The 27,282-nt window shown below is 40.4% G+C and overlaps 1 protein-coding gene and 1 pseudogene across 1 annotated transcript in view; both read left to right on the top strand.

Annotated features, from left to right (window-relative positions):
- SIKE1 (suppressor of IKBKE 1) overlaps window positions 1-27,282 on the top strand; it is a 278,198-nt gene that overhangs the window by 56,436 nt on the left and 194,480 nt on the right. The gene's annotated exons all lie outside the window — the stretch shown is intronic.
- Window positions 12,633-15,907, top strand: LOC126930650 (uncharacterized; annotated as a pseudogene).

The raw sequence follows: 27,282 nt of genomic DNA, 5'->3' as shown, positions 1-27,282 counted from the left end.
TTGGGACAGAGCTCCCAGAGGGAGGGGAGGCCACTATCTTTGCTGTTTCATAGCCTTCCGTGTTGATACCTTCAGGTACTGGAAAATCTGAGGTGACCAGAGACAAAAGCAGGCTCCCAGGATACTGCAGCAGCCCTATGGAAAAGTGGCAAGACTGTTTGTTATGTGGGTCCCTAATCCTGTGTCTCCTCACTGGGTGGGTCCTCCCTGTCTGAGACTCCAACCACCCCTCACCAGGGCTATCGAGCCAATATCAGCTCTGCAACAACTTGGGAGACAGTTCCCAGTTGGAGGGGCATGTTGCCATCTTTGCTGTCTCACAGCCCTTGCCATTGTTATCTCTAAGCACTGGAGAGTCCGTGGGGTCCAGGGGCTGGTGCAGATCCCCAGCACAGAACACCAACCTTACGGAAAAGTGGCTGGACTGTTCACACAGGTCCCGGTCCTCACTTCTCACTGGGCAGGACTGCCTGATCTGGGACTCCAGCACAACCACCCTGCCCCTGCCTGACCACTTCAATCGGAAGTAGTCTAGAATTTCTCCAAGGAGGAAATCTCAGAGCCACAACCCCTCTGCAATCATGGTTGCAGTGTTACCACCCTAGCAGTCCTTGGGCTGGGGAAGGAACAAAAGGCCTAGAAACCACGATGGTACATTCAGCACACCACAGCCACCCTGGAGAGAAGTTTACCCCCTCTTCTCTGGGAACCTTCACCCCCAACTCTTCACTTCACCAAGCAGGGCCCCCAGCTCATGACCAAAGTACAGTCACCCCCCCCTACCGCTGAGCATATCTACTGGTAGCAGCCCAGAATTTCTCTGAGCAGAAGCTCCCAGAGGCATACAACAGCCCCTCTGCCACTGCTACAACAGCAGATCTATCCCTGCTGCCCCTTGGTATTGGGAAGAAACAAAGAGCCCGAGGCTACACCCAAGCTTTTAGCACAATCACCATATAGAGAGGAGATCAGTCTCTTCTCTCAGTGACGCCTTGACTCTCTGCTCCCGGACAGGCAGAGCCCAAGCTCACACCAACAGGGCAACTGCCCCACTCCATTGGCTGAACACTCCTAGTAACAGCAGCTGTGTGTTTCTCCAAGGTGGAACCACCAGGGGCAATCAAAAGCCTCTTTGCCACTGCCTCTGCAGTGGTACTACCACTGTTAACCTTGGACTAATGAAGGAGTAACAACCCCGAGTACCTTATCTACATGTCCAACAAGCTGCAATCAACCTAAGGAAAGGAGGCCAGTCTGTCTCCCATGGGTCCTACCCATCCTCACTGCTTATCACCAGGCAGGAAGCCCACAGTTTGGGCCCACAGCACAGACCACCCCCCATCCCAGGCTGTTCACACCGAGCGATTGCTGGCCTGCATCTCTCTAGGAGATGAGTAAAAGACTCTCAGCCACGACCACTACTAAGGTCCCTTCTTCTACTGCCTCCAAGTTGTGGAGGAAATATAAACCCTGAAATCACCTTAGAGCTGCAGTGCATAGACTGCACTGACTGCCTGCAGTGACTGCCAAGCCATGATCTACAGTCAGCACTCAAGTGGAACAGGAGCCCACAGTTTCTGAGCATTAAAGGGAGCATGACTAAAACTGTGAAGAAATATAGGAGAGCGGCACAACTCAGCAGGAGCCTACCAACTGACCACTATGTTGAAGCACCACCTGCTAGATCAAACCCCAAAACTTCAACACCAAAAATACCTCACTAACATACCCCCAAGTGAAGCCAAAGACAAGAATCAGCTATAAATAAAGACCCTGTACAAAGCCTTGGTCATGTGAAAATGTCCAGAAAAGAAGTCTATTGATTGTACTCAATCTATACCACATTTAAAGGAACACTCACACACAGAAATTTAAAAAAATAATGCAAGAACTCCAGCAACTCAAATGGCCAGAGTGTCTTATGCCCTGTAAACGACCTCACTGGTTTCCCAACAAGGGTTCCTAACCAGGCCAAATTGCCTGAAATGACAGAAAAGGAATTCAGAATGTGGATAGGAATAAAGATCATCAGGATTCAGGAGAACAGCAAAACTCAATCCAAGGAAACTAAGAATCACAATAAAATAATGCTGGAGCTGACATATGAAATAGCCAGTATAAAAAGTAACCTAACTGATCTTGTAAAGCTACTGATCTGAAACACACTACAAGAGTTTCACAATGCAATGGAAAGTATTAACAGCAGAATAGACCAAGCTGAAGAAAGAATCTCAGAAAGTGAAGACTTGTTTTCTGAAATAAGACAGTCAGACAAAAATAAAGAAAAAAGGAATGAAAATGAATGAGCAAAACCCCTGAGAAACATGGGATTATGTAAAGGGGAAAAATCTATAAATCATTGGCATACCTAAAAGGGAGGGGAAGAAAGCAAACAACTTGGAAAGTGTGTTTCATGATATCATCCATGGAAACTTTCCCAATGTCACTAGAGAGACCAACAGTCAAATTCAGGAAATACAGAAAATTTCTGCAGGGTTCTACACAATAAGATCATCCCCAACACACATAATCATCAGATTTTTCAAGGTTGAAATGAAAGAAAGAATGTTAAAGGCAGCTAGAGATAAAGGGAATCCTATCAGGCAAACAGCATACATCTTAGCAGAAACCCCACAAGCCAGAAGAGATTGAAAGCCAATATTCAACATTCTTAAAGAGAAATATCCTCAACCAATAGTTTTATATCCAGTCAAACCAAGCTTCCTAAGCAAAGGAGAAATAAGATCCTTTTCAGATAAGCAAATGCTGAGAGAGTTCATTACTATCAAACCCACCTTACAAGAGATCTTGAAAGGAGCACTAAATATGGAAAAGAAAGACCATTACCAGCCAATAGATAAACACACTTAAGTACACAGACTAGTTGCACTATAAAGCAACCACACAAACAAGCTGGCATAATAACCAGCTAACAACATGATGATAAGATCAAATACAGATGTATCAATATTAACCTTGACTGTAAACAGCCTAAATGCCCCATTTAAAAGGCACAGAGTGGCAAGCTGAATTTAAATAAAAATAAAAAATTTTTTTAAAAAAGCAAGACCCAATGATATGCTGCCTTCAAGAGACCTGTCTTACACACAATAACACCCATAGGCTCAAAATAAAGAGATGGAGGAAAATCAACCAAGCAAATGGAAAACAGAGAAAAGCAGGGGTTGCAATCCTAATTTCAGACAAAACAGACTTTAAACCAACAAAGATCAAAAAAGACAAAGAAGTAAATGGAAAACAGAAAAAAAGCAGGGATTGCAATCCTAATTTCAGACACAACAGACTTTACACCAACAAAGATCAAAAAAGACAAAGAAGCAAATTACATAAGGGTAAATAATTCAATTCCACAAGAAGACCTAACTATCCTAATTAGATATGTACCCAACACAAGATTCCTACAGCAAGTTCTTAGAGACCTTCAAAGAGACTTAGACTTCCACACAATAATACTTCACTTACAGTCTTAAACAGAGCATCAAGACAGAAATTTTAAAAAGATATGCAGGACCTGAACTCAACATTGGACCAAATGGATGTGATAGGCCTCTACAGAACTTTCCACTCAAAAACAACAGAATGTACATTCTTCTCATTGCCACATGGCACATACTCTACAATCAACCACACAGTCAGGCATAAAACAATCCTCAGCAATGCAAATGCAAAAGAACTGAAATCATAAAAAGCACAATGAAAATAGAAATCAATACTCTAAAAAAGCTCAAAACCATGCAATTACATAGCTATTAAACAACCTGATTGTGAATAATTTGGAGAGAAATAATGAAATTAAGGCAAAAATTAAGAAATTATTTCAAACTAATGAGAACAAAGATGCAACAGAGCAGAATGTCTGGGACACAGCTAATGCAGTGTTAAGAGGGAAATTTATAGCACTAAATGCCTGTTTCAAAAACCTAGAAAGATCTCAAATTAACAACCTAACATCACAACTAAAAGAACTAGATAAGAAAGAGTAAATGAACCCCAAAGGTAGCAGAAGACAAGAAATAACCAACATCAGAGCTGAGCTGAAGGAGATTGAGACACACAAAAAATTCAAAGGATTAGGAATACAGGAGTTGGATTTTTAAAAAGATTAATAAGATAGGCCACTAGCCAGACTAATAAAGAAAATAGAGAATATCTAAATAAAGACAATTAGAAATGGCAAAAGGAGGTGTTACCACTGACCCTACAGAAATACGAATAACCATCAGAAACTACTACAAACACAAACTAGAAAACCTAGAAGAGATGAACAAATTGCTGGACACATACACCTTCACAAGACTGAACCAGGAAGAAATTGATTCCTTGAACAGGCTAATAATTAGCTCCAAAATGGAATCAGTAATAAATAGTCTGCCAACCAGAAAAAGCCCAGGACCAGACAAATTCACAGCTGATTTCTACCAGATATACCAAAAAGAGCGGATACCATGCCTACTGGAACAATTCCAGAAAATTGAGGAGAAGGGACTCCTCCCTAACTCATTCTATGAGGCCAGCATCATCCTGATACCAAAATCTGGCAAAGACACACCAAAAAAAGAAAAAGAAAAAAACTTCAGGCCAATATCCTTGATGTAAAAATTCTCAACAAAATACTTGCTAACTGAATCCAGCAGCACATCACAAAGCTAATCCACCACAATCAAGTAAGCTTTAACCCTGGGATATAAGCTTGGTTCAATATATGCAAATCAACGAGTGTGATTCATCACATAAACAGAACATAATCATCTCAGTAGATGCAGAAAAGGCTTTTGATAAAATTCAATATCCGTTCATGTTAAAAACTCTCAATAAACTATATATTGAAGGAACATATCTCAAAATAATAAAAGCCATCTATGACAAAACCACAGCCAACATCATACTGAATGGGCAAAAGCTGGAAGCATTCCCCTTAAAAACCAGCACAAGATAAGGATGCCTTCTCTCACCACTCTTATTCAATATAGTATTGGAAGTCCTAACCAGAGAAATCAGGCAAAAGAAAGAAATAAACGGAATCCAGACAGAAGGAGAGAAAGTCCAACTATCTCTGTTTGCTGACAGTATAATTCTATATCTAGAAAACCCCATATTCTTTGCCCAAAAGCTCCTTAATCTGATATAACTTCAGCAAAGTTTCAGGATACAAAATCAATGTACAAAACTCACTAGTATACCTATACACCAACAACAGCCAAGCTGAGAACCATACCAAGAATGCAATCTCATTCACAATTGCCACAAAATGAATAAAATATGTAGGCATACAGCCAATGAAGGAGGTGAAAGATCTCAACAATGAGAATTACAAAGCACTACTCAAAGAAATCAGAGGTGATACAAACAAATGGAAAAACATTCCATGCCCATGAATAGAAAAAATCAATATCATTAAAATTGCCCTACTGCCCAAAGCAATTTACAGATCCAATGCTATTCATATCAAACTACCAATGACATTCTTCACCAAACTAGAAAAAACTATTTTAAAATTCTTATGGAACCAAAAAATAGCTGAAATAGCCAAGACAATTCTAAGAAAAAATAACAAAGCCGGAGATACCACATTACCCAACTTCAAACTATGCTATAGGCCTGCAATAACTAAAACAGCATAGTAGTGGTACCAAAACAGACACATAGACCAATGGAACAGAATAGGGACCCCAGAAATAAGGCTGCACAGCTACAACCATCTGATCTTTGACAGAGTTGACAAAAACAAGCAATAGGGAAAGACTCCCTATTCAATACATGCTGCTGGGATAACAGGCTAGCCATATGCAGAAGATTGAAACTGAGCCTTTTCTTCATACCATATACAAAAATCAACTCAAGATTGCTAAAGGCTAAAATGTAAAACTGAAAACTATAAAAACCCTGAAAAAAAACCTAGGCAATGCCATTCCAGGCATAGAAACTGGCAAAGATTTCATGATGAAGATACCAACAGCAATTGCAACAAAAGCAAAATTTGACAAATGGGATCTAATTAAACTTAAGAGCTTCTGCACAGCAAAAGAAACTATCAACAGAGTAAACAGACAACCTACAGAATGGGAGAAAATATTTGCCAACTATGCATGTGACAAAGGTCTAATATTCAGCAACTATAAAGAACTTAAACAAATTTAGAAAAAAAAACAACCCCATTGAAAAGTGGGCAAAGGACATGAAGAGACACTTTTCAAAAGAAGACATACATGCAGCCAACAAGCATATGAAGAAAAGCTCAGTATCACTGATCATTAGAGAAATGCAAATCAAAACTACAATACCATCTCACACCAGTCAAAATGGCTATTATTAAAAAGTCAGTGGCTCATGTCTGTAATCCCAGCACTCTGGGAGGCCAAGGCAGGAAGATCACTTGAGCCCAGGAGTTTGAGACCAGCCTGGGCAATATAATGAAACAGTGTCTCTACAAAAAGTTAAAAAATTAGCCAGCTATGGTGGCATGTGTCTATAGTCCCAGTTACTCGGGAGGCTAAAGTGGAAGAATTGCTTGAGCCTGGGAAGTGGAGGGTGTAGTGAGCACCACTGCATTTCAGCCTGGGTAAGGTGACAGAGTGAGACCCTGTCTCAAAAAAAAAAAAAAGATAAAAAAGTAACAGAGGAAAGAGAATGCTTATACACTGTTGATGAGAGTGTAAATTAGTTCAAACTTTGGGGAAAGCAGTGTGGCAGTTCTTCATAGAATGAAGAACAGAACTACAATTCTACCTACCAATCCCATTACTGGATACATACCCAAAAGAATATAAATTGTTCTACCATATAGGCACATGCATGTGTATGTTGATTGCAGCACTATTCACAATAGCAAAGACATGGTATCAACCTAAATGCCCATCAATGGCAGATTGGATAAAGACAATGTGGTACATATAAACAATGGAATACTATGCAGCCATAAAAAGAATGAAATCATGTCTTTTGCAAGAACATGAATGGAAACTGGAGGCCATTATCCTTAGCAAATTAATGCAGGAACAGAAAACCAAATACCTCATGTTCTCCCTTATAAATGGGAGCTAAATCATGAGAACACATAGAAACAAAGAGGGAACAATAGATACTGGGGCCTACTTGAGGGTGGAGGATGGGAGGAAGGAGAGGATTAGAAAAAATAACTATCAGGTACTAGTTTTAGTACCTGGGTGATGAAATAATCTGTAAGACAAACCCCTGTGATACAAGTTTACCTACATATCACATGTGCACATGTACCCCTGAACTTAAAATGAAAGTTAGGAAGAAAAAAAGAATGAAATCATGTCTTTTGCAGCAACATGGAGGGAACTGAAGGCAATTATCCTAAGTGAAATAACTCAGAGACAGGCAAATACCACATGTTCTCACTTATAAGTGGGAACTAAGTAATGTGTACACATAGACATAGAGTGTGGAATAATAAACATTGGAGAGAGATTTGGAAGGGTGAAAGGGAAGTGAGAAATGAGAAGTTATTTAATGGGTACTGCTAAATCAAGTTTAGCTTAAAGCTGCCCCCTTACATATTAAGTTTGATCTAAAGGTATCTCTGTACATTGTGAAGTATAACCTAAATGGAGTTGTGTACAGACTACAGTCCACTCTTGTGCCAATCACCAAGTTTTGACTAATCAAAGGGGGCCATTTGTTCAAACCATGTACAAATAAAACACCGACCTGTAGCCATTCTGGCTATTTCTGTACTACACTTCCATTTTCTATCCATGAATCTTTTACCACATGACTGCACTGGAGTCTCTGAGCCTACTATGGCTCAGGAGACTGCCCAATTCATGAGGCATTCTTTGCTCAATTAAACTCTTCTAAATTTAATTTAGCTAAAGCTTTTCTTTTAAGAGTACAATGTATATATACTCTTTGAGTGATGGTTACACTAAAAGCCCAGACTTCATCAGTATGAAATATACCCTTGAAACAAAACTTTACTTGTACCCCTTACATTTATACAAGTAAAAAACTATTCCAAATTATCATAATCACCTGGCTGAAAATTATTGTTAAGAAAAATCTTAAAGGCAACTAGAGAAAAAGGACACATTAAGTATAGACAAACAGAGGTGAGAATTACAGCAAACTTCTCATTAGAAATTATGCAATCCAGAATTCAATAAAAAAATCCCCACTTAAGAGTGTTGAAAGAGGAAAATCTGTCAACCTAGAAATGTGATTTCCCACCAAAAAAAGCTTTCAACAATGAAGGCAAATTTTTAAGATTAAAACAAAGGTGACAGATTGCATCATCAGCAGATCTGTATTACAAGAAATGTTAAAGGAGGTTCTTTGAGAAAATAAAATAAACAGGAGAAAATGTGATACTACTCAATGAAGAGGTGAGTAAATATGTGAGAAAATAATTTTTTTTTTAATTTTTAATATTGGCAAAAGATGGTTGAAGTGAAAGAAGCCAGATACAAAAGGTCACATATTCCATGAGTGCATTTATATGACATATGTATAATAGGTAAATGCATGGAGACAAAAAGCTGACTGGTGGTTACCAGAGGCTAGAGAGAGTAGGGAATGGAAAATAACAGCTTAATGAGTACAGAATTTTCTTTTGGGGTGATAAAAATGTTTTGGAACTAGAGAGAGGTGGTGGTTGCACAACATTGTGAATGTATTAAATGCCACTGAACTCTTCACTTTAAAATGGTTACTTTTCTTGTGTAAAATTTACCTCAATTTTCTTAAAAAGACAATTGACAGCTTAAAGCAAAATTAGTAATAATTATTGTGATGTTTGTAGAAGTAAATAGTATGTCAAGAATAAAAGAGAGGATAGGAATAAGAAACAGAAATACATTTCTGTAAGTTTCTCACACTATATATTAGTTTGTTCTCACTCTGCTAGAAAGAACTACCTGAGACTTGGTAATTTGTGAAGAAAAGATATTTAATTGACTCATAGTTCAACAGACTGTACCAGAAAGCATGACTGGGAGCCCTCATGAAACCTACAATCATGGCAGAAGGTGAAGGGGAAGCAAGCACCTTCTTCACATGGTGGCAGCAGAGAGAGTGAGAAAGAGAAGAGGTAAGTGCCACACACTATTAAACCATCAGGCCTTATCACACAAACAGCAAGCGGGAATTCCACCCCCAAAATCCAATTACCTCCCATTAGGTTCCTCCTTTGCTTCAACATGAGATTTGGGTGGGGACATAAATCCAAACCATATCATTCAACCCCTGGCCCCTCCCAAATCTCATGTCCTTCTCACATTTCAAAACCAATTATGCCTTCCCAACAGTCCCCCAAGGTCTTAACTCATGCCAGCATTAACTTGAAAGTCCAAGTCCAAAGTTTCATGTGAGACAGGACAAGTCTCTTCCACCTATGAGCCTGTAAAATAAAAAACAAGTTACTTACTTCAAGATACATTGGGGGTGCGGCATTGGGTAAATGTTCTCATTCCAAAAGGGAGAAATTGGCCAAACATATGGGCTACATGCTTCATGCAAGTCTGAAACTCAGCCACTAAATCTTAAAGCATTGAAATAATCTCATTTGACTCTGTCTCATATCCAGGACACAGTGATGCAAGCAAGGGGTGGGCACCCATGGCCTTGGACAGCTCCACCCCATGGCTCTGCACAGGATAGCACTGAGTGTCTTTGGCTTTTCCAGGCACACAGTGCAAGCTGTCAGTGGATCTACCGTTCTGGGATCTGGAGGATGGTGGCCCTCTTCTCACAGCTCTGTTATGCAGTGCCCCAGTGAAGACTCTGTATGGGGGTTCCAATCCTACATTTCCTTTCCACATTGCCCTAGTAGAGGTTCTTCATGAGGGCTCCACCCCTGCAACACCACATGGAAGTCACCAAGGCTTGGGGCTTTCACTCTCTGAAGCAATGGCCTGAGCTGTACCTTGGCCCCTTTTAGCCATGGCTGGAGCTGGAATGGCTGGGATGCAAGGCACCATATCCTGAGGCTGCAGAGAGCAGCAGGGCCTTGTACCTGGCCCAGGAAACGATTTTTCCCTCCTAGGCCTCCGGGGCAATGGGAGGGGCTACCTCAAAAGTCTCTGAAATGCCCCGGAGACATTTCCCCATTGTCTTGACTATTAACATTCAGCTTCTCTTTACTTATTCAAATTTCTACAGCCAGCTTGAGCTTGAATTCCTCTCCAGAAAATGGATTTTTCTATTCCACCAAATGGTCAGGCTGCAAATTTTCCAAACTTTTATGCTCTGCTTCCCTTTTAAATATAAGTTCCAATTTCAGACCATCTCTTTCTTTATGCAAATGAGCATAGGCTGTTAGGAGCATCCAGGCCACATTTTCAAGGCTTTGCTGCTTATAAATTTCTTCTACCAGATAACCTAAATCATCTCTCTCAGGTTCAAACTTACACAGATCTCTAGAGCAGGGGCAAAATGCTGCCAGTCACTTTGCTAAAGCATAGCAAGAGCGACCTTTACTCCAGTTTCTAATAAGTTCCTCATCTCCATTTGAGACGCCCTCCGTCAAGCTTCTGAGACCAAGCTAAGCCATCATATCCCCGTGACATGCATGTATACATCCAGATGGCCTGAAGCAACTGAAGTACCACAAAAGAAGTGAAAATAGCCAGTTCCTGCCTTAACTGATGACATTCCACCATTGTGATTTGTTCCTGCCCCACCCTAACTGATCAATTGACCTTGTGACATTCCTTCTCCTGGACAATGAGTCTCAGAAGCTCCCCACTGAACACCTTGTAACCCCCACCCCTGCCCACAAGAGAAAAACCCCATTTGACTGTAATTTTCCACTGTCTACCCAAATCCTATAAAACTGTCCCACCCCTATCTCCCTTTGCTGACCCCTTTTTTGGACTCAGTCTGCCTGCACCAGGTGATTAAAAAGCTTTATTGCTCACACAAAGCCTGTTTGGTGGTCTCTTCACACGGACAAGCATGTCACCCTCAGCCTGGACTGCATTGTCCATATCACTATCAGCATTTTGGTCAAAAGCATTCACCAAATCTCTATGAAGTTCCAAGCTTTCACATATCTTCCTGTCTTCTTCTGAGTCCTCCAAACTGTTCCAACCTCTGCTCATTACCCAGTTCCAAAGTCACTTCCACATTTTCAGATGTCTTTATAGCAGTGTCCCACTCTTCTAGTACCAATTTTCTGTATTAGTCCATTCTCACACTACTAGAAAGAACTACCTGAGAGTGAGTAATTTATGAAGAAAAGAGGTTTAATTCACTCCATTAATTACCTGACCTCCATAAGCCACTACTTTAACTGGAGGACCACAATGATGTTTTGGTTCCCTTGGAATCAATGTCAGCTCAGAGCCAGTGTCCAGCATTCCCTGAAAGGTCTGATCATTTCCCTTTCCCCAATGCACAATTACCCTGGTAAAAGGTTGAAGGTCAGGCCGGGTGCGGTGGCTCACACCTGTAAACCCAGCACTTTCAGAGGCCGAGGCAGGCGGATCACGAGGTCAAGAGTTCAAGACCAGCCTGGCCAACAAGGTGAAACCCCATTTCTACTAAAAATACAAAAATTAGCTGGACATGGTGGCTTGTGCCTGTAATCCTAGCTACTGGGGAGGCTAAGGCAGGAGAATTGCTTGAACCAGGAGCCAGGAGGTGGAGGTTGCAGTAAGCCGAGATTGCACCACTGCACTCCAGCCTGGGCTACAGAGTGAGATCCTGACCCTCCCCCCGCCACCACCAAAAAAAAAAGGGTTGAAGGTCTCCTTGGGGAAGGATGAGACAAAGATTAACAGCATAAATTGTTAGTAGTGTAATGGGGTCCTTCCTCAGGGGTTCTGGGTCTGTAAACTGGTTCAAGTCTGAAAATTGATTGAGGGGCTGTGATTCTCTGTTTTTATAATTCAAATTAGTCTTTTGTCCATTCGACCTGGAAGTTTTCTGCTTATATAAATTAAGGATGCAATAGGTTTCCTATAAATTTCACTTCTAGCTACACCATGATTAGTTAGCCAATGACAGAGTTCTACATGCATCAGACTATTCTGATTGCTGCTTTGCCTCTGCTATCCATTATAGTAGCTACGCCCACCTTACCTTTGAATGTCTACTGCTGCCACTTAGCCCCTGCCACTTTGGGATCCAAGTGTTCTCATTGCATTTAAATTTTGTAGTTGAATGACTGCAGTTCCTACTGTAAGATCTGGCACACAGAGAAGAGCAATTACAGAGCTCTTCAGGGATGCAAATGCTCCCCTCACAAATCTGTTTCACAAAATATTGGTCAAGGGTATATCTTCTGGATCCTCCCAGCTGGGATGAGGGGGTCTAAAGTGACTAATCTACTCCAGCATCCCAATCTCCCTAAGCCTTTGGATCCTCTACATTAAACCAAAAGAGATCAGGCATTTCCAGCTTGCTCACAGCGGGCTTTCTTTTAATCCATATTTTAGCTAACCAAGCAAATAAACTATTCGAAACTTTTTCAGCTCCCCAAGCTGCAACATTAAATGCAGAATCCCTGCTTAGTGGGCCCAAATCAATAAATTCAGCCTGATTCAATCCTACGTTCCTTTCATCATTATCCCACACCCTTAATATCCATTCCTTTGTCTGTTCTCCAGATTTCTGCTTATATAAATTTAAAAGTTGAAGCAGTTAATGGAGTTTTAGCTCAGGTCTGACTTACAGCAGGTGCAGTGGGTCCCTGGATTCATCCTGTGGTCATTTCCTCAGTGTCAGTATGCATAATTGGCATAGATATACTTAGCACCTGGCAGAACCCCCACATTGGCTCCCTGACTGGTAGGATGAAAGCTATTATGGTGGTAAGGGCCAAATGGAAGCCATTAGAGCTGCCTCTACCAAGGAAAATAGTAAATCCAAAACAATATCATATCCCTGGAGTGACTGGGGAGATTGGCACCACCATCAAGGACTTGAAAGATGCAGGGGTGGTGATTCCCACCACACCCCTATTCAACTCTCCTAGTTGGCCTGGGCAGAAGACAGATAAATCTTGGAGAATGACAGTGGATTATCGTAAGCTTAACCAAGTGTTGACTCCAAATGCAGCTGCTGTACCAGATGTAGTTTCATTGCTTGAGCAAATTAACGCATCTCCTGGTACCTGGTATGCAGCCATTGACTTGGCAAATACCTTTTTCTGCATTCCTGTCCATAAGGCCCACCAGAAGCAATTTGCCTTCAGTTAGCAAGGCCAGCAATGTACATTTACTGTCCTACCTCAGGATATTTAAACTCCAACTTTGTGTCACAATCTTGTTCAGAGAGATCTTGATCACTTTTCCACTCCACAAGATATCACACTGGTCCATTACATTGATGACATTGGGCTGATTGGATCCAGTGAGCAAGAAGTAGCAAACAGACTGGACTTATTGGTGAGACATTTTCATGCCAGAGGATGAGAAATAAACCTGACTAAAATTCAGGGACCTTCTACCTCAGTAAAATTTCTAGGGGTCCAGTGGTGTGGAGCCTGTCAAGATATTTCTTCTAAGGTGAAGGATAAGTTGCTGCATTTGGCCCCTCCTACAACCAAGAATGAGGCACAATGCCGAGTGGGCCTATTAGGATTTTGGAGGCAATACGTTCCTCATCTGGGTGTGTTACTCTGGCTCATTTATCAAGGGACTTAAAAGGCTGCCAGTTTTGAGTGGAGTCTAGAACAGGAGAAGGGTCTGCAACAGGTCCAGGCTGCTGTGCAAGCTGCTCTGCCACTTGGACACCAGCAGATCCAATGGTGCTTGAGGTGTCAGTGGCAGCAGATAGGGATGCTCTTTGGAGCCTTTGGCATATCCCCAGAAATGAATCACAGCTGAGGCCTCTAGGATTTTGGAGCAAGGCCCTGTCATCTTCTGCAGATAACTACTCTCCTTTTGAGAGACAGCTCTTGGCCTGTCACTGGGCTTTGCTGGAAACGGAACATTTGACTATGGGTCATCAAGTCACCATGCGACCTGAACTGCCTATCATGAATTGTGCTTTTTTACCCATCTAGCCATAGGGTGGGGTGTGTGCAGCAGCATTCCATCATCAAATGGAAGTGGTATATACCTGATTGGGCTCGAACAGGTCCTGAAGGCACAAGTAAGTTGCATGAGGAAATGGTTCAAATGCTCATGGTCTCCGCTCCTGCTACCCTGCCTTCTCTCCTCTAGCCTACGTCAATGGTCTCATTGAGAGTTCCCTATGATCAGTTGACAGAGGAAGAGAAGACTAGGGCCTGGTTCACAGATGGTTCTGCAAGATATGCAGGCACCACCCAAAAGTGGACAGCTGCAGCACTACAGCCCCTTTCCAGGACATCCCTGAAGGACAGCAGGGAAGGGAAATCTTCCCAGGGGGCAGAACTTTGAGCAGTGCACCTGGTTGTGCACTTTGCATGGAAGGAGAAATGGCCAGATGTGCGATTATATACGGATTCATGGCCTGTAGCTAATGGTTTGGCTGGATGGTCAGAGACTTGGAAGAAGAATTATTGGAAAATCAGTGACAAAGAAATTTGGGGAAGATGTATATAGATGGACCTCTCTGAGTGGTCAAAGACCCTGAAGATATTTGTATCCCATGTGAGTGCTCACCAACGGGTGACCTCAGTAGAGGAGGATTTTAATAATCAAATGGATAGGAAGACTCTTTCTGTGGACACCACTCAGCCTCTTTCTCCAGCCACCCCTGTCATTGCCCAATGAGCCCATGAACCAAGTGGCCATGGGGCAGGGATGAAGGTTATGCATGGGCTCAGCAGCATGGACTTCCACTCACCAAGGCTGACCTGGCTACACCCACTGCTGAGTGCCCAATTTGCCAGAAGCAGAGGCCAACACTGAGCCCTTGATAAGGCACCATTCTTTGGGGTGATTAGCCAGCTACTTGGTGGCAGATTGATTATGTTGGACCTCTTCCATCATGGAAAGGGCAGCAGTTTGTCCTCACTGGAATAGATACTTACTCTAGATATATCCTGCACACAATGTTTCTGCCAAGACTACCATCCTTGGGCACACAGAATGCCTTATCCAGCATCATGGTATTCTACACAGCATTGCCTCTGACCAAGGCACTCACTTTATGGCTAAAGAACTGCAGCAGTGGACTCATGCTTATGGAATTTACTGGTCTTACTATGTTCCCCGTTATCTTTAAGCAGCTGGATTGATACAATGGTGGAATGGGCTTTGGAAGTCACAATTGCACCACCGACTGGGTAACAATACTTTGCAGGGCTGGGGCAAAGTTCTCCAGAAGGCTGTGTATACTCTGAATCAGCATCCAATATATGGTACTGTTTCTCCCATAGCCAGGATTCACGGGTCCAGAAATCAAGGGGTGGAAGTGGAAGTGGCACCACTCACCATCACCCCTAGTGACCCACTAGCAAAGTTTTTGCTTCCTGTTCCCACAACATTATGTTCTGCTGGCCTAGAGGTCTTAGATTCCAGAGGCAGGAATGCTGCCACCAGGAGATACAACAATGATTCCATTAAACTGGAAGTTAAGATTGCCACCTGAACTCTTTGGGCTCCTCCTACCTTTAAGTCAACAGCCTAAGAAGGGAGTTAAAGTGTTGGCTGGGGTGATTGACCCAGACTGTCAAGAAGAAATCAGTCTAGTACTCCACAATGGAGATAAGGAAGAGTATGTCTGGAATACAGGAGATCCCTTAGGGCATCTCTTAGTATTCCCATGCCCTGTGATTAAGGTCAATGGGAAATTATAATAGCCCAGTCCAGGCAGGACTACAAAATGGGACATACCCTTCTGGAATGAAGGTTTGTGTCACTCCACCAGGAAAAAAAAACCATGACCAGCTGAGGTGCTTGCTGAAGGCAAAGGGAATACAGCATGGGTAGTAGAAGAAGGTAGTCATCAATACCAGTTATGACCACGTGACCAGTTGCAGAAACAATGACTATAATTGTCATGAGTATTTCCTCCTTCTTTTGTTAAGAACACGTTTGTGCATGTATACACCTGTACTAAGAAAAGATCATTTTATTTCCTTTTTCCTTTATCATGTGACATAAGATTTATTGACTTCATATCAGCATTTAAGTGTTAACTTTATGTAATAGCATTTGGGTTGGGGATTGCGCATTTCCCATTGTATGAAGGACAGTATTATGTTAGGCATAATTATGACCTTATTATTGCCTTTATTTGAAGATTATGTGTGATTTCAGGAGATGTGTATGGGTTCAAGTTGACAAGGGGTGGACTTGTGATGGTTAATATTGAGTGTCAGACTGGGCACGGTGGCTCATGCCTACAATCCCAGCACCTTGGAAGGCCGAGGTAGGCAGATCACTGGAGATCAGGAGTTCGAGACCAGCCTCGCCAACATGGTGAAATGCTGTCTCTACTAAAAATACAAAAATTATCTGTGTGTGGTGGCGTGCGCCTGTGGTCCCAGCTACTCGGGAGGCTGAGATAGGAGAATCGCTTAAACTCAGTGGCTGGATGTTGCAGTGAGCCGAGATTGCACTACTGCACTCCAGCCTGGGTGACAGAGTGAGACTCTGTCTCAAAAAAAAAAAAAAAAAAAAAAAAAAAATTGTCAACATGGTTGGATTAAAGGATGCCAAGTATCGTTCCTGGGTATGTCTGTGAGGATGTTGCCAAAAGAGATTAACATCTGAGTCAGTGTATTGGGAAAGGCAGACCCACCCTCACTCTGGTTGGGCACAATCAAATCAGTTGCAAGTGCAGCCAAAATAAAAGCAGGCAGAAGAACGTGGAAATGGTTGACCGATTTAGTCTTCTAACCTACATCTTTCTTCTGTGCTGGATGTTTCCTGCCCTCAAACATCGAACTCCAAGGTCTTCAGCTTTGGGACACAGACTGGATTCCTTGCTCCTCAGCTTGCAGATGGCCTATTGTGGGACTTCACCTTATGATCATATGAGTCAATACTCCTTAATAAACTCCCCTTTACATATACATCTATCCTATAGTTTTGTCCCTCTAGAGAACCCTAATACATTGACTTTATCAAAGTTGCAGGTTACAAATTCACTAGACAAAAATCTCATTACTGACTTCTCCCTGCCACAGGGTATCTGAAGGGTGATACCATGCCACATTCATAACTTTTTTTGGATCTTGAGACCCAAACTTGAATCTCAAGACACATGACACACCAAGTGAACCTGTCATCCTTGGACCCATCTACTTTCTTGGCCCATCATGCCCATCTGGCATGTCATATGCTGTAGCTACCTATCACTGGCCAGAGCCTTCCTGTGGTAGCCCTCATGTGTTTTTTTTGTTGTTTTTTTTTTATTATTATACTTTAAGTTCTAGGGTACATGTGCATAACGTGCAGGTTTGTTACATATGTATACTTACCCTCATGTGTTAATTCATGGGAACTACAGCCTGCAATCTACAGTTGATCTTTGACAACACAGGTTTGAACTACATGGGTCCATGTATAGGCAGATATTTTTCCAACCAAACATGGATTGAAAATACATAATTCAGCCAGGCGCAGTGGCTCACGCCTGTAATCCTAAAACTTTGGGAGACTGAGGTGGGCAGATCACTTGAAGTCAAGGGTTCAAGACCAGCCTGGCCAACATGGTGAAACCCCGTCTCTAGTAGAAATACAAAAATTAGCAGGGCATGGTGGCACATGCTTGTAATCCCAGCTACTCCAGAGGCTGAGGCAGGAGAATCACTTGAACCCAGGAGGCGGAGATTGCAGTGAGCTGAAACTGCATGACTGCACTCCAGCCTAGGTGACAGAGTGAGGAAAGGAAAGAAAGGAAAGGAAAGGAAAGGGGAAAGGGGAAAGGGGAAAGGGAAGGGAAGGGAAGGAAAGGAGAGAGAAAATACATAATTTGTAGGTTTCTGTATCCCATGAATTCTGCAACAATCACATATACTGAAACTTGTATACACAGGTTTTGCAGGGTGAATTGTGAGGCATGGATTTTTGGTATATCAGCAGGGAACAGAGGGTCCTGGAACCAATTCTCCAGGTATGCCAATATTCCTTTTGTGTTTTTTTAGAGATGAAGTTTCCATTATGTTACCCAGGATGGTCTCAAACTCTTGGGCTCAAATGATCCTCCCACATCAGTCTCTGGAGTGGCTCGGACAGTGCTGGGCTCTGTACTTCAATTTTTAAAGAACCTGGGAGAAGCAAGTAGGTAATAATAATGGCCACTTTAAGACACCAACCTGAAAAAAAAAAGAAAGGCATCAATCTGGTAATACGGGTTCTACTGACATTGCAGGTCCTTCCAGGATAGGAAAGGTTTCTGAGGATGGGGAGAGCACACAGGACCAATTTGTAGCTAGGGAACTTCTGGAGCACCAGTCCTCCTATTTCACTGCCCCTGTTGAATTTTCAGTTTTATATGGTGAATCAAATTCATTACTACATAACCACAATGGGTTAATGGGGGAACTTTGTTCTATGCAATTTTCACTTCAGGAACTGAGGATGACAGAGACTTTGTCATCTATAATACCACAAATTGCTGCAACAGAAGAAGAGTGTGATAGAGGGTCTCACACCACAGAAGTAATTAACACACATCACTTCTACCTAAAATTCATTTGCTAAAACATAGCATCACCAAGGAGGGAGGGAAGTATAATCTTCTCATGTGCCTGGGAGAAGAGAAGATTAGATATAAGTGATCAAGGTCTCTACCACACCTTTTAACAGAGAAATAGTGAATTATTATATACCCATGAAATATTATACAGCCACTAAAAAGAATAAACTGCAACCATACCACGTTTAGAGAGATTTACCAGGTTTTAGAGAGATTTCCATGACAGTGAGTAAAGCAAGACTCTGAAAAGTGTACATATTATCCCATGTTTGTAATTTAACCATAACCAGAAAACCCTATGTATATGTATATATGTGTCAAAATATAACAAACTACTAAATAGATTATAACTATGTCTTTCTGTCATGGAGAAAAATAAGAAAGTTTACACATTAGATTCTTGTCGAGGGTTAGCTAAGAGAGAAGTTAGCAGAGGGGGACTCAAGTGTGTGGAGTGGGGAAGAGAGAGGTTGAGGGAGAAAGCAAAAGAAAAAAAAGGAGGGTACTAAGATTTTATATGCTCATATTTATGCATTAGTGTAAATTATGTATATGCATACTGAAATTTAGAGTCATTTTTTAAAACTATGCTTTCCTTTTCATTTTTACTGCTTTTATAGGACTCAAATGATTGATCTTTTGAAATTAAATGATCCTTGATCCTTTTGGTTCCCTTCATTCTAAACTCTGATTTTGTAACTTAAATAATGTTGTCTTATCTGTCTCTTGTTTGTCATTTTGTATTTCTAACCCATGGTTGACCTGTCACTGATTAAAGTTCCTGATGTACTACAATAGCCTGTGGAGTATTAATTATACTGAATTCAGGTTACCTAAATTATCAATAATTTATTTCTAACCTTTATATCAACCAAAGCAACTTGCTCTTTGACATCATTAATTTAAATTTACATGAAGTAGAAGACATTTTATTACTGTTAGAGTGATAAAGTTATGAATATTTTTCTCAGGACAGGTATTAGATCTAATCCAAAAGTTTGGAACTTAAGCTTTCAGCCTAAGAAATTTTCCCATTGTAATCGAGTACCCCCATTTTCCTAAGAGGTGGTTTAATTTTTTTTCCTTTCTTCTCATTTCCCCTGTTCCCTACTTCCTACTTAGCCCTTTAGAAACACAAATATAACCTTTCATCTCCCACTCACCAGACATTCCCTACAGGGGAAGTTCATGTGTTTGCTCTTAGATGGATCTCTCCTTGAGAGTTGACAGTCAATTTGCAGACCAAAGCATGCCCCTTGCACCCCACTATGGAATTCTCACCTCCAGGAGGTCACCTCAGGAGGGCATGTCAAAAGCATGTCCACTTGGCCACTTTTACAACTTACTTCTTCCCAGGACAGCGCCAGTTCAACTGCCGGATAGATAAGGTACTGAGCTAGCAGGGGGACCCTTGCCCTTGCTCATTTCCTCCCTTACCTTATGAAAGTGCCTGATTTCTACTCCCAAAGTGAAGCAGTATGGCAAGACATCTGTTTCAGACCTCCTATTTTTTATTTGGACTCTGCATGCGGCAAGCAACTTACCTGCATTTTGGTTACACTATCTTTTACCTGGACTATTTCAATAGCTGCAATTGCTTTATCCAGTTTCAATTACCCTTAGTTGTCTTCCAAAAGAAAAGTATTTTCCTCAAGTTGGGGGATGGATGACAGAGTTAGGAGACCTTATACTTTATAACCTTTTGTAAAATTTAAATTAAAAAATACTATATTTTTTGTTCCATGTGAATTTTAAGATTGTTTTTTCTAGTTCTGTGAAGAGTCATGGTGGTATTTTGATAGGAATTGCATTAAATATGTAGACTGCAAAAAAGAGCCCGCATAGCCTAAGCAACACTGAGCAAAAAGAACAAATCTGGAGGCATCACATTACCCGACTTCAAACTATACTACAAGGTTATAGTAATGAAAAGAGCATGCAACTGGTAATAAAAATAGGCACATAGAACCATGGAACAGAATAGAGAACCCAGAAATAAACCCAATACTTACACCCAACTGATCACTGACAAAGAAAATAAAAACATAGAGTGGGGAAAGATACCCTATTCAACAGATGATTCTGAGATAATTGGCAAGTCACATGTAGAAGAATGAAGCTGGATTCTCATATCTCACATTATGCAAAAATCAACTCAAGATGGATCAAAGACCTGAAACCATAATAAGTCTAGAAGATAACATCAGAAAAACCCTTCTAAACATTAGCTTAGGCAGAGAGTTCATGAAGAAGAACCCAAAAGCAAATGCAACACAAACAAAGGGAAATAGATGGGACTTAATTGAACTAAAAAGCTTCTGCACAGCAAAAGAAATAATCAGCAGAGTAAACAGACAACCCACAGAGTGGGAGAAAATACTTGCAAACTGTGCATCTGACAAAGGGCTAATATCCAGAATCTACAAATCAGCCAGAAAAAAAAAGCCAACCTCATCAAAAAGTGGGCTAAGGACATGAATAGCCAATTCTCAAAAAAAGATATACAAATGGCCAACAAACGTGAAAAAAATGGTCAACGTTACTAATTATCAAAGAAATGCAAATCAAAACCACAATGTGATACAGCCTCACTCCTACAAGAATGACCATAATAAAACAATCAAAAAATAATAGATATTGGCATGAATATGGTGAAAAAGGGACACTTTTACACTGCTGGTGGGAACGTAAACTAGTACAATCACTATGGAAAACAGTGTGGAGATTCTTTAAAGAACTAAAAGTAGATCTACCATTTGATCCAGCAATCCCACTACCAGGTACCTACCCAGAGGAAAACAAGTCATTATAGAAAAAAGACACTTGCACATGCATGTTTATAGCACAATTTACAATCGCAAAAACATGGAACCAGCCCCATGGATACTATTCAGCCATAAAAAGGAACGAAATAATGGCATTTGCAGAACCTGGGTGGAATTGGAGACCATTATTCTAAATGATGTAACTCAGGAATGAAAACCCAAACATGGTATATTCCCACTAACAAGTGGGAGCTAAGCTATGATGACACAAAGGCATAAGAATGATACAATGGATTTTGGGGACTCGTGGGGGAAGGACAGGAGAGGGTGAGGGAGAAAAGACTACTCATTGGATACAGTGTACACTGCTGAGGTGATGGGTGCACCAAAATCTTAGAAATCACCACTAAATAACTTATCCATGTAACCAAATACCACCTGTTCCCCAAAGCTTATTGAAATAAAAACATTTTAATACCATATTTAAATAATAAAGTCTGCTTTTCTTTGCATATACTCTATTCCATTTCCCACACCAGAAAATCCAAGCTTTGCAATATAACACATAAAATCCTACATGAAGAGACCATGACTTTGTTCTCCTAACTATTCTTCTCTTCATCCTTTACAGTGTGATTTCTTATGTCTTGGTTTTCTCTTGTCCTTCTTATACACCTCTAGCATTCCCATTTATGTCCAAAACCCAGAAGTCCTTCTCTGATGCCTGCATTTATGTCATGAAATTAACATTCACTTCTCTGTAGCTCTTATGTGTGTGTACTGTCAAATTAATTATAATTGATTCATTTGTTCACATTTAAAATTTTGCTCCTTGACTGTGAGTCATTGAGAGCAGAGATTGTATCATACAGATAGCCATAGGTCCAATTATTTATTTTCTGCTTTCATGCTCAGCAGGATTTCACACAGGGGAATATTCCCTTCTTCTGGAATCACTTTGTTCTTTAGGCTTCCATCATCCCTTACACTCGCTTCTTCCCTCCTCCAGCAGTCCCTCCTTCTTAGCTTCTTTGTGGCTCTTCCTTTATTGCTTCACTTTCAAATATTCCTTTACCTCAAGGCTTGGTACTAATTCCTTTCTCTTCTATAACTAACATTTATTACTGTAAAAAGAATGCATTCAGTAATAGAACCTATATGTTCTTTTTACAGTACTGTAAAAACAGTGCATTCAGTTATAGAACCTATATGTCAATGATTACTAAATACCCTTCTGGAGAATTCTAGATTCATTTATCCAATGGTCTACTCAATATCTCCACTTGGATATCTAAAATATCTCAAATATTACATATGCCCAAAACCGTACTTCAAAACCAAATCTTGTACCTTCTCTTTCCCTCATTTAATCCTTATCTCCAGAAATCTTTTTGGTTCCATCATCAAAATATACACAGAGTATTATCTCTGACTGAGTCTCACCTCTTTACCCAGTCTAGTGTGGCTAATATTTGTTTTTTAATAGCCAATAATTTGGCTGAGGCCCCTTCAGGCCGTGCATCTTCTAAAGTTTATGGCCTGCAGACATATTAAATGTTCATTTTTGCTTCAGATAAAGCTTATGCACTATTCACCTAAGATCCAGAACTTGCAACCTGTTTCTGTAAAAACAGTAACTCATGTAAAGAAAAGGCTACCATAAGCTATAATGACCTAACAAGTGAAAATTCCTATGTGGCTATTTTCCAGATTAGTGCCACCAAAGCCATATCAGAGTATCAATATTGGTATGTTAATTCCTCTGAATGCCACTCTATTTCCTTCTCAAAGTGTCCAGCCTATTCATCAAAATACTGGAACTTGCAAATATTCTTCTGAATTTTTATTTTATTAAACTTATCCCCTCAAAACAGGACCACTCTTCCACCTGCCCTATAAAACTTGCAGCATAGAGAAGATCATGTGATTCCTGTAGGAAGCTCCACACTCAAGAGAGAGATAGAGAATAGTGTGTATCTAGGCCGGGCGCAGTGGCTCAAGCCTGTAATCCCAGCACTTTGGGAGGCCGAGTTGGGCGGATCACGAGGTCAGGAGATCGAGAACATCCTGGCTAACACGGTGAAACCCCGTCTCTACTAAAAATACAAAAAACTAGCCGGGCGAGGTGGCGGGCGCCTGTAGTCCCAGCTACTCGGGAGGCTGAGGCAGGAGAATGGCGTAAACCCGGGGGACGGAGCTTGCAGTGAGCTGAGATCCGGCCACTGCACTCCAGCCTGGGCGACACAGCGAGACTCCGTCTCAAAAAAAAAAAAAAAAAAAAGAGAATAGTGTGTATCCCATATGCCTACTCCTAAACACATCTGATTGATCCTAAATCCATCAGATTAAGTCAATCCCACAAAGCGTGGCTAAAAGGTAGGAAGAGTTTCCTACCAACTTAAAAATAGGCTTTTTCAAAACCTTTTTCCTGTAATAACCTCCAAAATGCATTCAAAGTTTAAAAAGGCATTAGTTAATAATCTTGTAATTAACTTACAAAATTTTCATAATTAAATAATCAAATTACGAATTTGCCAATTTTTCATTAAGACTAGTGGTTTTTAAAGGAGTAGTTTAAAAGTAAAAACAATAACATTAGTTATAAATTTTTGGGGGGCACTTTATTATCAAAACTGAACTCTCCAGAGTGCAAAGAAGAGTCAAATATAGTATACTATAACAATATGCTTTTAGAAAATTTCATGATCATTCTAGTTTCCAATATTTAATCTTATTTTTAAATCAGACACTCAACATTTAGGTTGTAAGATTTTACTTATTGTAAGAATCACTAATATGGTATATGTATGTTTTTCTAAATATGTATTAATATTTTACTTATTCAACAAATATTGAGTACCTACTATGGGCCAGGCACGATTCTAGCCACTTGGAACACATCAATAAGCAAAGGAAACGAAATTTCCTTTGTGAAGTTTACATTCTTGTGAGGAGAGACAATGAATAATAAACATACCAAATAAGGTATACAGTATGTTAGAAGATATAAGGGAAATAAATGCTGGAGGAAGGAGAGGGGTTATAAAGCAGGAACATACCCACCATGTTCAAGGAAGAGCAATCTTCCAAAACTTAGGAGACTTAACTAACTCATCTTGTTTTAACTAAAAGCAAGAAAGAACAATATTTGAAAATTTAAAGACTGTGAACTAATTGTGGCAGACTGGCTAGTTGTTTACCCTTTTCCCAAATCTCCCGAGAGATAACTGCAACATGGGTCACAGTCTCCCCTGAAGTTAGGTGTGGCCGTATTGACTTGGTCCTAGAAAGTGAAATGTGGGTAGAAGTGCTATATATCTCTTTCATGCCTAGGTCATTAGAAACTTCCCACATGGATCCTCCATGGTGTTTCCCTTTTAGCATAAACCTGGAAGCCAGCTTCTGAAGATGGCAGAATTAGAAGTTGAAAGGAGCCGGAGTTCCTGAATTACTGCCTAGAGAAATGGTTCTCACTAAACAGAAACATTATGTTGGACTTTAGGTAAGTTAGAAGTAAATGAATAGTTAGCCAGAGCAGCTAGTCTTATTCTAAATATTTGAAAATATATAGCTTAATAGACTAGTCCCATTGTAAATATTTAAATCAAAAATACACTAAAGGTATAGATTAATATATTAATTATTTTAATTTGAAAATATATTTATATTATTTATAATATTTGAAAATATATAGCTTCAAATTCAAGACCAATAATTCTCCAAAAATGCTTGCTCAGGAGACTTATAAAGTTTCAATTAAGAGATCAAAAGCTAGAAATCCCAAGACCATTGCCAGTTAACAGAGTATAGTTGTAGTCACACAAATTAAAGGAGGAACAAAATAATTTCTGTAAAGTTATTGCATTTCCATTTTTTCTTGGTTAACCTTTCCTACAAACATAATCCACACCACAAGAGGATTCAAATTTTACTTCACTATAGTTATTTACAGATAACTCTAAAACCATTTTTATTCATGTATTCATTGTTTTCATAAAACCCGTTCACTTTCCTACTCTGAGTCTTTCATACTTACTTTTCTCTCCACAACCTCCAACACTGTCTTCCCTATCCTCATTCTCAGTGCATGATCTTAATTCCAGCTTCACGGAGAAAACTGAAATTATGGAACCAAAACTTCTACAAGCTCCCATACACTTACCATCATCTTGTGCCATATACTCTTCCTTTTTTCCTATTGCTATGGCAGAATTTTCTATTCTCCTACCGAAGGCCCAACAGTTTCAATTATCCACTAAATTCCACCCCTCTTTCCTGTTATAAGACATTCTACAAAAAGTTTCCCTTTCTCTCCCACACCATCATTTTCCCCATTCTGAATCTTCCTCTAATTATTTGGATATGCTATTAATTCTTATGTCTTAACAAAAAAACCTTCTGTTAATCCACTTCACTTTCCAGTAACTTCCCTATTTATCATCTTCATGTGAAGTACAACTTCTTGAGTTTGTTACACCTGATAGAAATAGCTGTCTCTGCTTACTCTCCCTCTTTTTCCTTTAAATCCTTCCAATCAAGCTCCACTCTAACTAAAACTGACATTAAGATTACCAATGACCTTCATATTAATAACACATTAATCAATTTTACTTCACCTCTGGTTAGCATTTAACACAATTTATCACTCCCTCTTCTTTGAAATACTTTCTTGCTTGGCTTCCAAGAAACCATAGCCTACTTTTTTTTTTTTTTTTTTTAATTTATTTATTATTATTATACTTTAAGTTGTAGGGTACATGTGCATAACGTGCAGGTTTGTTACATATGTATACTTGTGCCATGTTGCTGTGCTGCACCCATCAACTCGTCATTTACATCAGGTATAACTCCCAATGCAATCCCTCCCCCCTCCCCCCTCCCCATGATAGGCCCCGGTGTGTGATGTTCCCCTTCCTGAGTCCGAGTGATCTCATTGTTCAGTTCCCACCTATGAGTGAGAACATGCGGTGTTTGGTTTTCTGTTCTTGTGATAGTTTGCTAAGAATGATGGATTCCAGCTGCATCCAAGTCCCTACAAAGGACTCAAACTCATCCTTTTTTATGGCTGCATAGTATTCTATGGTGTATATGTGCCACATTTTCTTAATCCAATCTGTCACTGATGGACATTTGGGTTGATTCCAAGTCTTTGCTATTGTGAATAGTGCTGCAATAAACATGCACACGTATGTTTATTATCATAGCCTACTTTTTTTACTACCACTCTGGCCAGTCCTTTGACGGCCCCTTCTCATCTCTCTGACCTGTTCTCTTTCCTAGGTACACTCACTCCCATGACTGTTAATGTTCTCATCCAGTGTAATAGCTTTAAATATAATGTTGACTCCCAAATTTATATCACTAGTCTGGACTTGTCTCTAAGCCTACTTACCATCTCTGTTTGGATGTCTAAACAGGTATTTCAAGCCTAACATTTGCAAAACTACACTGTTCAGGCCAAAAATATTGCCCATTCTCTTTCTTTCATATTCTACCTATATCTTCAAAATATATCCAAAAGTTAATTACTTTACTCCTCTGCTGCTCTTGCTGCTGTTTAAGCCATTATCATCTTTCACAGGCATTACTAAAATAATCTCCTGTTTATTTATGTCCCCTTTTCAATCTGTTCTCAATATAGTAGCCACAAAGATACTGTTAAAACATAAGTCAGATCATGGTTTTCTTTGCTCAAAATCATCTACTAATGTCACATCATATTCAGAGAAGCCAAAGTTCTTACAGTGGCCTAAAGTCCTACATAATCTGCCCACTCAAAGTCCTCATCCCATTAACTATTAGGCCCTCTCTTCCTTCTACTCTTCCTTTTGCTCACTATCCTTCCCAATACTGGGCTCTTTGCTGCTTCCCAGATATGCTAGGCACACTCCCACCTCTGGGCCTTTGTACTTCCTATTCCTTCTGTGAGAAATGTTATTCCCTTAGGTAGCCC

This window comes from Macaca thibetana, chromosome 1 (assembly GCF_024542745.1).
Source record: "Macaca thibetana thibetana isolate TM-01 chromosome 1, ASM2454274v1, whole genome shotgun sequence".
In the NCBI taxonomy this organism is placed as follows: domain Eukaryota; kingdom Metazoa; phylum Chordata; class Mammalia; order Primates; family Cercopithecidae; genus Macaca; species Macaca thibetana.
Note: the sequence above shows the minus strand (reverse complement) of the source record. Positions and strands in the feature narration are given on the sequence as shown.